At 43.8% G+C, this 14,324-nt stretch overlaps 1 protein-coding gene across 1 annotated transcript in view; it reads right to left on the reverse strand.

Moving 5' to 3' along the window:
- The window catches only part of Ehf (ETS homologous factor), a 39,454-nt gene extending 25,466 nt beyond the window's left edge, over positions 1 to 13,988 (reverse strand). The window contains exon 1 of the mRNA XM_052183102.1: positions 13,862 to 13,988. The gene's annotated coding sequence lies outside the window, so the exon portion shown is untranslated. The remainder of the gene's footprint in view (positions 1 to 13,861) is intronic.
- Positions 13,989 to 14,324: the final 336 nt, after the last annotated feature.

Genomic DNA, 14,324 nt, shown 5'->3' on the forward strand with positions numbered 1-14,324 from the left:
TAGGAACATTCTCGGAGTAGAACCAGACTCTTCTGAAACAAGAGGGTGCAAGAGTCTGGGAGCCATTGGCTATAAAGTCAGGTGACTATGTTTTAAATCCTGGCTTTGCCAGACTATTAACAGGGAAAATTCATATAGGTTATTTAACTTCTCCGGGCTTCAATTTCCTCGTTTATGATATGAGGATATTCTGTTAGAATTTTTGAGTAAAAAAAAAAAAAAAAGAAGGAGGAGGACAGCTAACACATGCTTAGAAAAGTTTTGGATATAGAATAAATACTTTGTATACATTAGGTAATCTTTATAATTATAATATTAATAATATTCACAAGTCTCATCATTTTTCAAACTTCCGAGGAGAAAAATGAGCACCAAATTCATTTCAAACAAAGCCTCAGACTTCTGTCATCTGCACAATTCTCCAGACCCAGCTGCTCGAGCAGCCAAGCCTTGAGCTTATTCTCCAGGCCCCTGTTCTATCCCACTAGGTGCTGCCGAGTGGATGCAGTAGGTATAGAGATACAAAAGCTGAGCAGCCAACAGCTGGACGACTATTCACAGAAGTCATGTTATGTGCCTATAGACACAGTTCTTGCCTGAGGGACTGAAAAACATCGCCCCATCCCACCAGTTCCCTCACCTCTCACCAACCAGAGCCTGAGGCTGCCCAGCCCAGTGCAAGGCACACATTCCCAAGCTCTATGTGACCATGAGCTTGCATGTCCACAGCCCTTGGGGATAGCAGCATGAGTGTAATAAAACATGGCCACAAGCTTCTCTGCCCTATGTGATCCCTTATACAGAATACTCAATGGCTGCAAGGATCAGGCTCTGAAATCTGGAGTATAGACACAGAAAAACAAAGGAAGGAGACACCTTTGGGATTCTGACAGGGTAATGAAGTCCTGTGTCTCACAGGAAGTCCTGCTCAGCCTCAGAACTCCTATCAAGGGCAAAGACTGTTCCACTGGCCTCTTTTCTAGGACACGCAGAAAATCTTCCAGAAATGTCAAACAAGGCCAACATGGACTTGCTCAGCTAGAAGCAGGTCTTTCTTTTGCTCAGCAGTAGGGTGCCCTATAAGGACCAAATGCTGTTTTAAACAAAATCATTTTTGTTATAGTAACTAAAACTTTAAGAATATTTTAAATGTGCCAGCTATGTGCTAAAGTCTAAAGATATGTGCTAAAGATAAAGAGCCATTATCTGAGTGGATGCTGATAGCTACCACAACTCCAGGAGGCATTACACCATCTAACAAGAGGCTCAGAGGAATTAGGAAACTTATTCAAGGTTATGGGGCTCAGCAAGATTGGAACTAGATGAAAATTCAAACCCAGCCTAACAATGCTCAGGAGAATCTAGAGTATCCCTCAAGTCATTTGCACCCTCAGTCCCATTTCAAATGTGGCCACAGCATTTCTTGCACCACTGAACTGCCTCATATCTTTATTAAGCTTATACACAAGCACGTACAGAAATAAGTTGGCCCAAAATTATGGGCGCTTTACCTGAATTAGATCCCAGGTCAAAGGGTATATTATTTACTCCTATCACAAAGTGGGAAGCATATTGAGAAGGCCCTGCACCATGGAGCAAATTCATCATCAGGGTTAGTGAGCAGTTGTATTCCCTGTCCTCAGTACAAGGGAAGTGAGAGTGAAAACCACGATGTACCTCCTTCACAGCTCCCCTCTCCTAACCTAACCTGCTCCTCGTGCTGCCTCAGAACTGGCTGCCATGGGACACCTTTAATTCTCCAGTCACAGGAGCAATCAAGCCTTTTAAATAATTACTTGTTCTGTGACAGTAGCAGCCACCAGACAATTCTCCATCCTTAATCGATGCTGTCAGCAGGTGAATACACAGCATTTGTCCTAAAGATGCTGCGAAAGCTTCCTACAGACTTCCTGTTTCAATTTGACTGTTCTTTTCAAAGGACTACTCCCAAGCAGGAGAAAAGAAAATCCATATTCGTGTGAAATGTAGCTTAATGGAACACAGGCTGTACTTTGTGTTTTTACAAATTAATTAAAATGGGAATCAAGCTTGGAGAATCCTCTTGGAGTTACATCAGAGCTAGCTTTATACCTTCCTAATGTACCTTGAGACAGACATTTCTTGTTTCCAGGGGCAGTATCCAAAGAATTACTCCTGGGACACTGAGCATTTTCATAACCAATAATACAGTATGGGGAGGAGAGAGAGAGTGAGAGTGTGGCTCTTTGGCAGGTATACCTTATTGACAGTAAACCTTTGGGAAATAGTCACATTGTGCCGACCTCTATAAGCCTTGGTGCCAGACCCAGACAAGATGGTACACACTGACAGTGGCAGGCTCCAAGACTGATCAAAACACAAGATTGTTTGAAATAACCCACAGCGCCTCTGTCAATTTCATTCAGATATAACAAGCCAGAACAAGATTGAATCTCCAAAGGTCACAGAGCCCTTTGAGACCTCAAGAGAAGTAATGGCTCTCTCCCTCTACCAAAAATGTGCACCTGCTTCTGCTGCAACACTGCTGCTCTATGGGCCTCAGTTTTTCTAAGGATCAGCTGTTGACGCCTAAAGATCTAGGGACACCATTATAGTTGCCATGGAAACCAATACAGTTAGTATAAAACATAAAACAAAGCTCTGTGCTCATGTGACACTAAAATTTTAAGGAAACTTCATGGTAGACACGGGTTACCAAACTTAAGTGCCATCTCTGAGAAAGGTTTTGCAAGTTTTCAACTCTGTTCTCTTACTTGGCGTGGGTGTTGCCTTGATGCCCCCCCCCCCCCCCCCCCCCCCCCGAGAGCACGAAAGGCTCTACTGTCTCTCTCCAGGGGCACCTGAAGTTTCTAAGAGTTTAACATTTTCCTTAGTACCTCTGAACCTCAAACATCTGTCTCCTTGCTGTGGCCCCCTCTGAATTTTAAAAGCCCAATGACTATAAAGCAAGGAAAGTAGAGTAAAGTCATGGGCCTCATTCTTCCTGCAGCCTGGGATGAATTGTAAGAGATGTGGAGGTTGGAACGTCCCAGATGACTCCTACAACCACCACCTTCCAAATTAGCTTGAGAAACTGGGACTGACTAACTCATCTGGAGTGTGCTCATCACCTAAGGAAGAACTGAGCTTCAGACTTCATGGGATCCTACCCAGACCTCCGAACCATGATCTGCGATCTGTGGTTCTAAGCCCCTCTGTCAGAGTCCTTGAGCACTCTCCTAGCTGAAAATGTCTACTCTACAGACTTACCTGCTCTCACTTCGATCTCTTGCCACCAGGTGACTTACTCCTAGAGACATCAGTCTTGTAGGAAATGTCCATAAACATGAAAACAGCCCATGTAAGGTAGAGACAAAAGATTCCATTCAGAGGATTCAAGGTTTAATCTGTCTGTAGAGAGCCTGCTGCTATACTCTTTGCCAGCATGACACAAGACAGCCTCTGATGCTCAGGACCCCCAACTGACACATTCATAGGGGTATAGTTACTTAAAAGTGTGTGTCTCTGAAGACTAAACAGATACTCTGATCTCAGAACCCAGCATTTCTAGACGGCCCTTATGATGTTTGTTTTGTTGTTGTATTATTTCAAAAGGCTCTTACAACTGGCTGCTATGATCCCTGACCTGACCTAGCCCCACCTCCACTTTTAAAAGATCATTTAACCACCTAGGTGTTAAGCCTTACACCCTTCAAAATTGATGATTCAGCCTTCATGGGAAGGAAACTTATCTCTGAGAAATGCTTGTTTAACTATTACAAATATTTACTGGTCTCTTCCAATTAACATATATACTAGATGTACTGCATCCTGCTTGATGCTGGGAGGAGAAAAAGCTGCCCTGCACTAATAGATTATCAGCCAAAGCACACTTTCAAAACAATAACAGATCTTTCCAAAGGCCCCTGAGCTCATCCATCCCCCTTGGTAACAGAATGGAAGCAAAAGCAGAGACAGCCAGGCAACTCTCTCTGGTATTTAGGAAGAAATAGCCATGGAAAGAATTTCAATGAATTTAAAAAGCAAGTCGGGTCCTCACCTCTCCTGCAACCTCATACCCTTGCCCTCTGAGAAAACCCTCACTTAGACGTGGAGTTGGCAGGCAGGATAACACCTCTGAGTTTCACAAAGAAGCCTCAGCCAAAACCAATCTCCACTTGGGGCAGAATAAAGCAGCTGGTTGTCAGAATGGCTGAAAGTCTCTTCCCCAGACAATGGCACGTTTATGTGTCAGAGGGTTAGGAGCAGGTTGTTAACATAAAACCCACCGTACACAGAGCTGTTAATTCAGTTGCTGGCAGGGGCTTCTGTTATCTTCTGAATGCCTCCCAGAGGGGATAAGCCCTACCTCTTCATTTGAGTTGGCAGCAGGATTATTTTTTTGCACCTGTTGCTCTACTCCGATAACAATGCAGTTAAGCATTGATTTGTTGGAAAATAAACAGAAAAAAAAAGCAAAGAAAGGCATCTGCCCAAACAGCCTGAGCTGGTTTGACTCAGCCTTCATGCCAATTTGTTTTTCCTATAAAACCAGAGAAAACCCTGTCCCTTCAGTTATGATGCTATCCTCCCACTCCCCTGAAGAAATGGAAGTATCAAATAGGCCAGTGGGAGCTGGCAAAGCCCAAAAGCCAGAAGACTTTGTACTTTTCCATTGGCTGGTTTGCAAGGGCACTGAGGGGTGTCCAAGGTCTGCAGAGTGATATGGCCAGCCTCCAACTAGCCAGGTTCAGATCAGGAATGAGATGAACAAGGGTGAAGAAGGGACTCCTGGGAGGTGATTCAACCCCAAACCACACTCTTCAAATGATTGACTTCTGAAATGCAGGGTGCTCAAGGGGGAGATATGGGTCTATGGGTTACCAGCTAGAGTGGAGACTTAGCACACACATTCCCAGTCTCAGTCCAGCCTCTCCCACTGATGCCCAACATCTAGCCTGGACAAAATGCCGTAGTCCCTAGACCATGACTTTCCCATCTCAGAAATGAGGCTGGCCATACTTATACCAAAACCAGGCTACAAAAGCTCCCTCAGGCTCTGCATCAGGCTCTGAGGTCCCAAGTCCCAGGTGGGAAAGGACCTGAGAAGTTCAAGGTATGATTTCTTCTGTAATCCAAACAACATGATAGTCTCATTTCTTATTAGTTTGTCAAAAACCCATGATGATTTAAGCCTTAAAAGGCCACAGAGTACTAAACATATCATTCAACAGAGATGATAAACAACATTAATTAGCCAATGGCATCATCACCCAACCTTCAACACACAGTCAGAGAAGTGTCTTCATATTTTATTTCATATATAGTCATAAGCAATATACATCGCTCCACACAGACACACCTTCTCCCCAGCCTTCTCTGGACCACGGGCCCATTACCACCAGGGGTTTAAAGGGTCAGAGAGCAGTGGGGAGAGGCTATGGAACAGGCAGGGTTTGTGCCTTCTCTTCTGAGTGTTAAGGACAGGGTGATCCAGCACGGGTGGGACATGGCTGGCTGAGCACTCCCAAGCATTCTTGCTATGAGCAGGGCAGGGAGTGGAGTTCCTCACATCAAATCAGGCAGCAGAAAAAGAAAAGGTTTAGCAGCACCCTGAGTTGACTGAAAAATAAATAAGACCAAAGGTGCAGGAATGCAGGAAGGGTGGAGGGAGGGAGGGAGGGAGGGGTACTGGAGACAAGGAGGGGTTGGGATGGACTAGGACAATGGCTTTGACTAATTCAAGAGTCAAGTTTCCTCCCAGGAAAATACCAAAATGTCAACCTAATAGCCACCGATCTAAAGTCTCACAAGCTGTATAATTATAAAACAACAACAAAAACTAAGATAGAGAAGGCAATTCATATTTGTGTAGACTGAATGGAGCCAAACCATACATTAATAATCTCCTGGAATCCTCATGAGAACTTCAAACATAACATGCTAAAATCCCCATTTTACAAATGAAAAGGCACAGTGAAATTCAAAATCTTACATATTGATTTAGTAAATAGACTGAGGGTCCTCTACACGTATTAGGAAAGGGGTGGGGGAAGTAGATCTTTATAGCTTTGGAAATGGATTGTTCTGTCACTAAAAAGGAGACATCGCTCTCCTAGAACCTCATACTTTTCATTTAAAAGAATGTCAAGATGGCTTATTGACTTCCCCCCCCCCAAATGTGATGAGGAGACACGCTGATCATCCTATTCTCAAGAAGGAAAGGTGTCCTTGAATAAACAGGAGTCTAGATCCTACTACATGCTGACTCATGGTCCCCCCACACATATTCATGAAAACTTAAACTTGAGTAGAGGAGACACTGAATCAATTCCCCAGTGAGATGCACATATTGTGCTTGTAAGTGCCCCTTCATTCAGTCCCCAACACCAAACCAAACAAAACCCTTCAGTCCTGCTTCCTGTTGAAAGCCGCAGGTTGACTCAGAGGTTGAAGTAGCTGCTGGAAGCTACCTCAGACTTATTGGCCTTAACAAAAGAGCCCTAATAACAGCAAGAAACACTAAAAAATTTAAGGAGAATTTATAGCTCCTTTGGAGGGCCCCAGAAGTGTGAGGGAAGACCTGCAAGTGCTAGAAATACCTCAGAACGGAAAGAAACTGAGTGTGTCATCTGGGAGCCTAATTTCCACCAAGAGAGATCCAGCAAAGCTTTCCATAACTCTGCTTCTCTTAACACAGTGGTGTATGTGTGGAAGAAGCTCACTGGAAATTCAGGAATGAAAATCCACCACGAAGGTGAACCTCAATTCCACAAAGGCTTTCCTGGGAATGAAATTTCACAACACTAATAATGACTTGGCCCATCTCCTGCTTGTTTCAAAGGAAACTTCCAGTGTAAACGCAAAAGGAATTCACCAACTCTGCAATTCCTTCTTCCCCTCTTCTGACCCAAGCCTCGGCCTTATACCAGGGTTACTTTGATGAGGAAGGTGAACATAGATGAGGTCCTCCAAAGCAACTTCCCAGACTACCAGGCCCCAGGAATTGTCACTATTTCAAAAACTTCACCATGATGAAAGGCACCAGAAGCTACAGAATGCAAGTCTCAGTAAAAAAGGGAAAGAAGAATTCCTTGTTGAAGCCTTATTAAGTATGTTAAGCTAGTTATGATAGCACTTGAGACACAGACACAGAGGGTAAGGAATTTGAGCAGCCTTGTCTACATAGTAAGTACTAGGCCAGTCCTAGCTGTATAGAGGAGAGAGGAGAGGACAGAGGAGGAAGGAGGGAGGAGAGAGGACAGAGGACAGAGAAGGAGGGAGGAAGGGAAAGATGGAGGGAGAGAAAGAGAGAGAGAGAAAGAGAAATATGAATATATGAATGCAGGTCAAAAGCATAGCGAACCAAATAGCTATGGGCATTAAACCAAATAGTCTTCCTAAGCACAGACTCTATGTAACACAGGCCATACCTACATAACCATGTAAGTCACCTCTGATGCTGGCTGCCTCCAGGACAACAGCCCTAACATTTGCTTTTACCCCACCAAGGCTCTATCATCCCTGAGGGAGGAATGCTGTTTTCTGGACGCCCCATGATTTTGCCTTCTCAAATTTAAAGGATAAAACAAAGATAAAATTGAACATACTCAAAACCCTGCCTACAGCAGACACTCAGCAAACAGCATTTATTAATATTAGTGCTATTGTTACTCTCCTCTCTATGCCCTATACCCAAATATATCCATAGCACCAAGGCCATCTGCAAACAGAAAGAACACGTTCCCCTATTGTGCTGAAGAATATGGACAGTTGACCTACTCAGTGTCATTTCCTGTACCAAAGAATGCTGTACCCTAGGTCCTCATCCCCATTAGTTCTCCGTGCCCTGCGCACTCTGTCAAAGCTTGTGAGCCTCACTCTCATTTATGCTAAGCATGTGATATTATAATGTGTGTTTCATTAACACACTGAATTAGAACATCTGTCCCACATCTAATTACCTCTGTGAAGGAAGATGTTGATACATTGATACTTCTGTAACAAGTACAATATGATATAAAAAATATTGATATTTTTGAAAATAATCACTGTTCTAACTAATAGTAATGAGGAGATTTGCCTATATTTATATTAAGAGGATGTGCTAAATTATAATTTAATGTTATTGAAAATAAAATCATGTTTTCCCCTAGGTCCCCTGAATTTGTTCCTTTGGACACAAGGTTAGAACTCTGGATGTTTTACTAACAAGCAAGGATTATTTGTTCAACCTGGTCTTTAGAAAGGATCTTCACTTGTCTACAACATGTTCAACAGTTCAGTGAGAGCCAGACCCACAAGATCCTTGCAAAATAAGTAGCTACACACCCACACACTGACCCAAGCCTCCAGATGCCCAAGGTTAATGTTTTTTGCAGCAGTGCTCAGTAGATAGCTAGGAAAACTCTCATGAACTGTAGAGCTAAGCTGAATTAATCTGGTGGACAACAAGAAGAAAGACATCTCTTCCAGGGCCTCCTACACATGAAGTACCCAAGCATAGAATAGAAATGCCAAAACCCATGCCTTGTGTGTTGTGACTCGAAGTCACTCAACATAAGGCTCATTCGGAGGTCTCCTATTAATGTGGGCCATCCCGTTTCCTGATACTCCCTATCTCTAGTAAAAATTAAATATCCAGTTTTTCTACCCCAAGATCAGAGTTTAGAATCAGTACAGGAAAAGAGAAAACAAAAACAAAACCAGAATTTAACACTCCTTCTGCTCCAACACCCAGACTGAATACTTTTATGTAGGTCCCAGCCTACAAATTATTACTGCAAATTGTTCATGAGCATTGTCTGGGTGTGTTCACACTCTTCAGTTAACTTAATCCTTACTAGCCCTACAGAGTAGATGCCATTATCCCATTTTCCCCATGAAGAGTCTTGGATGCTAGCATTTACAGAATTCACCCAAAGGCACTCAACCATCCAGTGGTAGTGTCCAATTTAAAGCCAGGTATTCTGACTCTGCACCCAGTGTTCATCCTATCACATCCCAGCAAATCCTTGGCCCCAGCTATGAGAACTCAATGCTGCCCACCCCTTCAGACACAAGCAGTCTTGATTCACAAAGTTCCACAAGCCTCTGGCCAGAAGAATTGCAACTAGCTGCTCTTTAATTTCTTAAAAGGAACAAAGTTAGAGCTGAAGAGATGGCTCTGTGGTTAAATTAAGAGCACTGACTGCTCTTCCTGAGGTCCTTGAGGTCCTTAGCTCAATCCCCAGCAACCACATGGTGGCTCACAACCATCTATAATGGGATCTGATACCCTCTTCTGGTATGTCTGAAGACACCACAGTGCACTCATATAAATAAATAAATAAATAAATAAATAAATAAATAAATAAATAAATAAATAAATCTTTTTAAAAAATGTTAGGGATACACTGAATTTCAACACTGAAATCTACTGCCCACACAAAGCCAAAACAAGTCTGGTCAGCAGTCACCTGGAAGACAGAAGTGATACTAGCTCTCCCCCTTCAAAATCTACTCATCTCTTCCTCTAGACTGTAACACCAGCCCTACTGAGGGAAAACTTGCTAAAGGTTACTAAGAGAGATCCCAGGGCAATGCACACTGGCCATGTTCAGCACCCTGTTGTCAGACACAAGAAAAACCCCCTCTTATTCTGAGAGGCTCATCTATAGAGTTAAACTGGAATCAGGTGGGGAAAGGGTTAATAATAACTACAGTTTCTCAGATCCATACCTAGCTTAAGGTCCCAGCCCCGGAGTCTGCTTATCCTGAGTCTGTGGTACAAGAACAAGAAACAGCAGATAAGCTGCTTCAACCTCACCACAGTTACATCAAAGAAATCGTGCATCTACACGGGGTTATCTGAGATAAATTTTCATAGAAAAATGGTGGGGTTAATGGGATGTTCGGTCCCTTTTGACAGGAACACAATTATCTATTTGGCTCTTTGCCCCTTTTTATTTTAAGCTTATTTCATCAGAAATCATTTTTGGGTGCACCTATACACAGCATTTAAGCAAACAGTCCAAACCCCCTCACAGTGACTATAACGCTAGGAAGTAAACAAGAGATCAGGAGAGAGAACACAAGTGAAGTCAGTGAGCAGGGGATAAGGAGCCTAGCCCCGGAAGGCGAGCCAAAGACAGACTGTGGTTAGGTGCTAGTGAAATCATTTTCAAAGGAGCATTTAACAGGATGTCTCTTTTAAACCTAAGTCAATTAATACCCTAGGAGCCTCTTTAGGTAGGACACTATACTTGACCGGGTTATAAGCTCTCAGATACAGAGCTGAGCCATCTGGGACCGGCACGGGCTTCAGGTTGGCCCACCCAGCCCTGTGGCCCACATGATCACCATCGAGGCTTCCTCTAGGATGGGGTCCACGTCTTTCTCATCTGCTCAGTTGCCCATGGACAAACCAATGTAGCTCAGGCTGAGTGGATACCATTGTGTGGAAGGCTCACCTCGGGCTGATCCTGTGGTAGCCCCGGTGCCTCTTCAAATGCTAGTCATGAATCACCTGCTCCCAATTGATCACAAGCCGCCCAATTCTGCTCTCCCACCCGCTCTGGGCCCATGGGTTAGGCGCCACAGCATGTGCCATTAGCCGCCGAGACTCCCTTGGAAGGTGCCAGTCTCTGTCAAAGTTCTGAAGACCCTAAAGGAAATCTTTAGGGGCCCCCAGTAATCTTTCTGTCTCTGGGCATCTGCTACCCATCTCTCTGTTCTCATAGACGCTAATCCTCCCAACCCTCAACATAGTGGTGCCACCATCCTTGGCCACCATAGCTGGCAGAATCTGTGCGTTCAAACAAATCTTTAAAATAATCAGGAAACTCAAACCCGGAGCAGTGCAGCGTGTTGGTCTGGGCCACACAGCCTTGCCAGGTCTCCTCAGTGCCGTGGTAAGCACTGTCCCACCAGCCACCTTCCATGTACTGTATACTCTGATCACTCCAAAGACAGAGCCAGCCTCAGGGAAGGTCCCTAAGAAAGAATCTTTGTTCCTGTCTGAAAGGTTGATCATCAGCTGACTTTAAAGGACTGATAGAATTGTCTAGTGCAAACCATCTTGGCCTCTTCCCCATGATGCCATTTGGCTAGAAAATATGTCCCATCCTAAGATAAGCTATCATGAACAGCCATTCTCCCCATGATGTCGCTGATTTCCTGCATATCTTAGTACCTGACCCTTTAAAGTTCTGGCCAGCATTTAAAAAAAAAAATCACAAATTTTAATAAGAGCAAGACACCGGTTCCTTAGAACAAATCGTATCACTTAAAATCATTTTATAAACAGTTAAGTATAAAAATGTCAATAAAATGAATTATCCATCCTCTCCCATCAGCTGTAGGGAATCAATTTAAAGAAAGTTGGGTAATGTGGCAGCCTCCTGCCTCACTGCTCCAAGGGAGACCCCACTACAGATTTGTCTTACCCAAGCAGAAAGCCACTGCTCTGTGCTCAGTTAAATAGTAACAGAAGCAGGGTCAGAGTGTATGGTCTTGAAACACCAAGCCAATGCTTCCCAACCAGGGCCCCACCCACAACAGAAAAGTCTGTTGCTTCAGTTCCGTGAAGAGGAGAGGCAGCTGAAGGGGAGAGATGGCTTAAAACACCAGCAAAATGGTGGCACTGAAATCCAGGTTCCTTCACCCCAGAGACCCATGAGTTGTCTCTGCTTTGGTGTTATAGCACCCACCCCACCTCACCTCCCAGGAGTCTTCAAAGGCGACATCTGTTTTAAAGGGCCTAGGGATGCCTCCGTCCAAAGGGAGAAGAGACTGAGGGAGCTCTCATGTGAGCCTCCACAACCGTGTGTGAAATACAATATGAAACAACATTCTTACGTGTGCAAAGAAGCACAATGAACACAACCTAGTTCTCAAATCCCCAAAGAGCGGGGTATATCAGAAGGAAATAAAACCTAGTAAGAGTCCAGAAAGCAAATTCCCACTTCCTTAGAGCAGAACATGGCCCCAAAGCGCTCACCTTCTGACCTGCTAAGAATACCAACTAGCTAACAGAATACCAGAGAGAACATAGCTGAAGTCTCAGTTCTGGTTTTTTCTCAGGCCTTCAAAGGTATTGAAAGAGGATTGAGTTAACACCAGCCAATGAATGGGAGACTCTTAGGATACCCACGAAATGTGGAATAGTGAGTGTGAGAGGAACTTGTCAGAGGTCTAGAAACGCCCAAGGCACTTGTATGAGAAATCGCAGTATAATAATACAATAAGGAAAACATCAGAAAGCTTGTGTGCTTATAGGTAATATAATTTTTAGCAATAACAAAAAAATGTTATTGACTCTGGGACCTTTTGCATAAATGAGGCCTGGGTCAAACACACTTCCATACCTACAACTACGGGAAGAGGTTCTAAGTAAGGGTCTCATGAGTGGTCACAGAACTTCCAACACAGCTTCCTCCAGATTGCTCTCTTAATGTCTCTGCCCAATGAAATAGAAACATGGGAGGTGGTACTCATGAGAGTTGGTAGTGTTTAAATGTGGTTACAAACTTCCAAATAACTCTGGTCTCTCCCATTACAGTTCTTAAATCCCACTGGCCAGTGATGCAGCAGAAACTAATCCCACATAGCATATTCTAATAGCATTCTTAACTGAAATTCTCTTTCTCTCTTCTGTAAAAAGAAAAATATCTTTATCTCTTCTGTAGAAATTGACTCTTCCCTGGACCTCAGGGAAAGTAGCACCCAGCCATTCATGATCCCTGACTTCTCCTTATTCATTGAAAGATATTGTCTTGATACATCCTCACACCAATGTCCACAGAACCAATTGGTGTTTACATCAGAAATCTCAGACTCCAAACTCCCCCGTTCTCCCTGAGATCAATGTGTAAAAGCAATGGAGACACCTGAGGACTCAGAGAATTTTACACTTCATCTAAAACATGTATCATTGCATAGCAGGTTTCAGAGCGTCCCAAAGAAGACCAATATATATGTGTGTGTGTGTGTGTGTGTGTGAGAGAGAGAGAGAGAGAGAGAGAGAGAGAGAGAGAGAGAGAGACAGTGCCACTTTGTTGCTCTCATGAACCAACAAGATGCATTCTCCCACTGTGCTTAGCTAGATCCACACTGGGACCAATACTTGTTCATGGTGTACAAACAAAATCAAAAGAGTCCCTACATCGAAGGCATTTGTCGCTGGTGAGTCATGTCTGCCTGTCTGGTCATAGTATTCCATTGTGGAAAAACAAAGGGTTGGTCTGTCCTCTTGTGATATGGTAAAATCATCTACCTAAGTTGAGTTTTCTCTCTGTATAGGATCATTTTTAAGGGTACTGTCTGCCTAACCTTGGCCACCTGATTCCTGCCGCCTTTGTGAATATAGATTCTTTTACCTACCTACACCTATTTCCTCAAACTGGAATACATTAAATTAACTTTTCCCTATAGTTCCTGGGTCAGAAGAAATATCAGTAAAGAGGCCTCTAGACTGTGAGACCGTATGCTCTGAGCCTACTAGCCCTTAGCCAGCCAGCTCCTCACTGAGCGACATCAGAGTCACCTGTCTCGGTTTGCTTTTTGTTCCAGAGAAACCTAACCCAGGGATATAGCTTTGTCATACCACATGGGCAGAGAGAAACAGGGGACTTTCAGATTCTTGATGATAGAAAGTCCAGACAATGTAGGGAATTCACAGATAACTCACAGATAACAGCGGAGTAGCCCCCCGCTGCTCTCACCCAAATAAACTCTAACCAGACCCAGCGGGTGAGCCCAGGTAACATAAGCTCTGCTTCCTGCCAGCTGCCTCCTCCGGAGGCTCCGGTTTATTTTCACCTGTCTGTTTCAAGACAAGCTTGTCTTTCCATGCAGGTGTTTGACTCCCAGGTTCAAAAGAAGTTTAAAAGCGAGGACTTACCTCATTTACCTAAAGATTCTAGGTGGGAAGTCCTATGGCTCTGGCGATGGAATAGAAGGCAGGAAGCTATCACACCAGCTCCTGCCGGGATGGGGAGCCACGGCCTTATCACGTCTGAGCTCTCATCAGAGTGAAGATAAATGCATATGACAATAATTTAAAATCATTTGTAGGATGTTAAGCAATAAGCCACCAACCGGGAATTCCCTAAGTCACTTCCCCCTCCTCTGATTGGCTGCCCAGACCTTTAAAAAAATAAAATAAAGGATTACAAACATTGGCTCATTTGCATTTGGCCAACTCACACGTTAGTGTTCAAACAAAACAGGTCTAACCAGGTTATGCCTGTGTCTCAAGAACAGAGACAACCTGTTAATGGATGAGGAATTGATTTGGTGGTGACTGTACTTTTCGGCTTAGAGGCAGTTTCAGGTGAAAAGTGCCTCACTCCCCAAAGATGCTG

This window comes from Apodemus sylvaticus, chromosome 5, assembly GCF_947179515.1.
Source record: "Apodemus sylvaticus chromosome 5, mApoSyl1.1, whole genome shotgun sequence".
NCBI lineage: Eukaryota > Metazoa > Chordata > Mammalia > Rodentia > Muridae > Apodemus > Apodemus sylvaticus.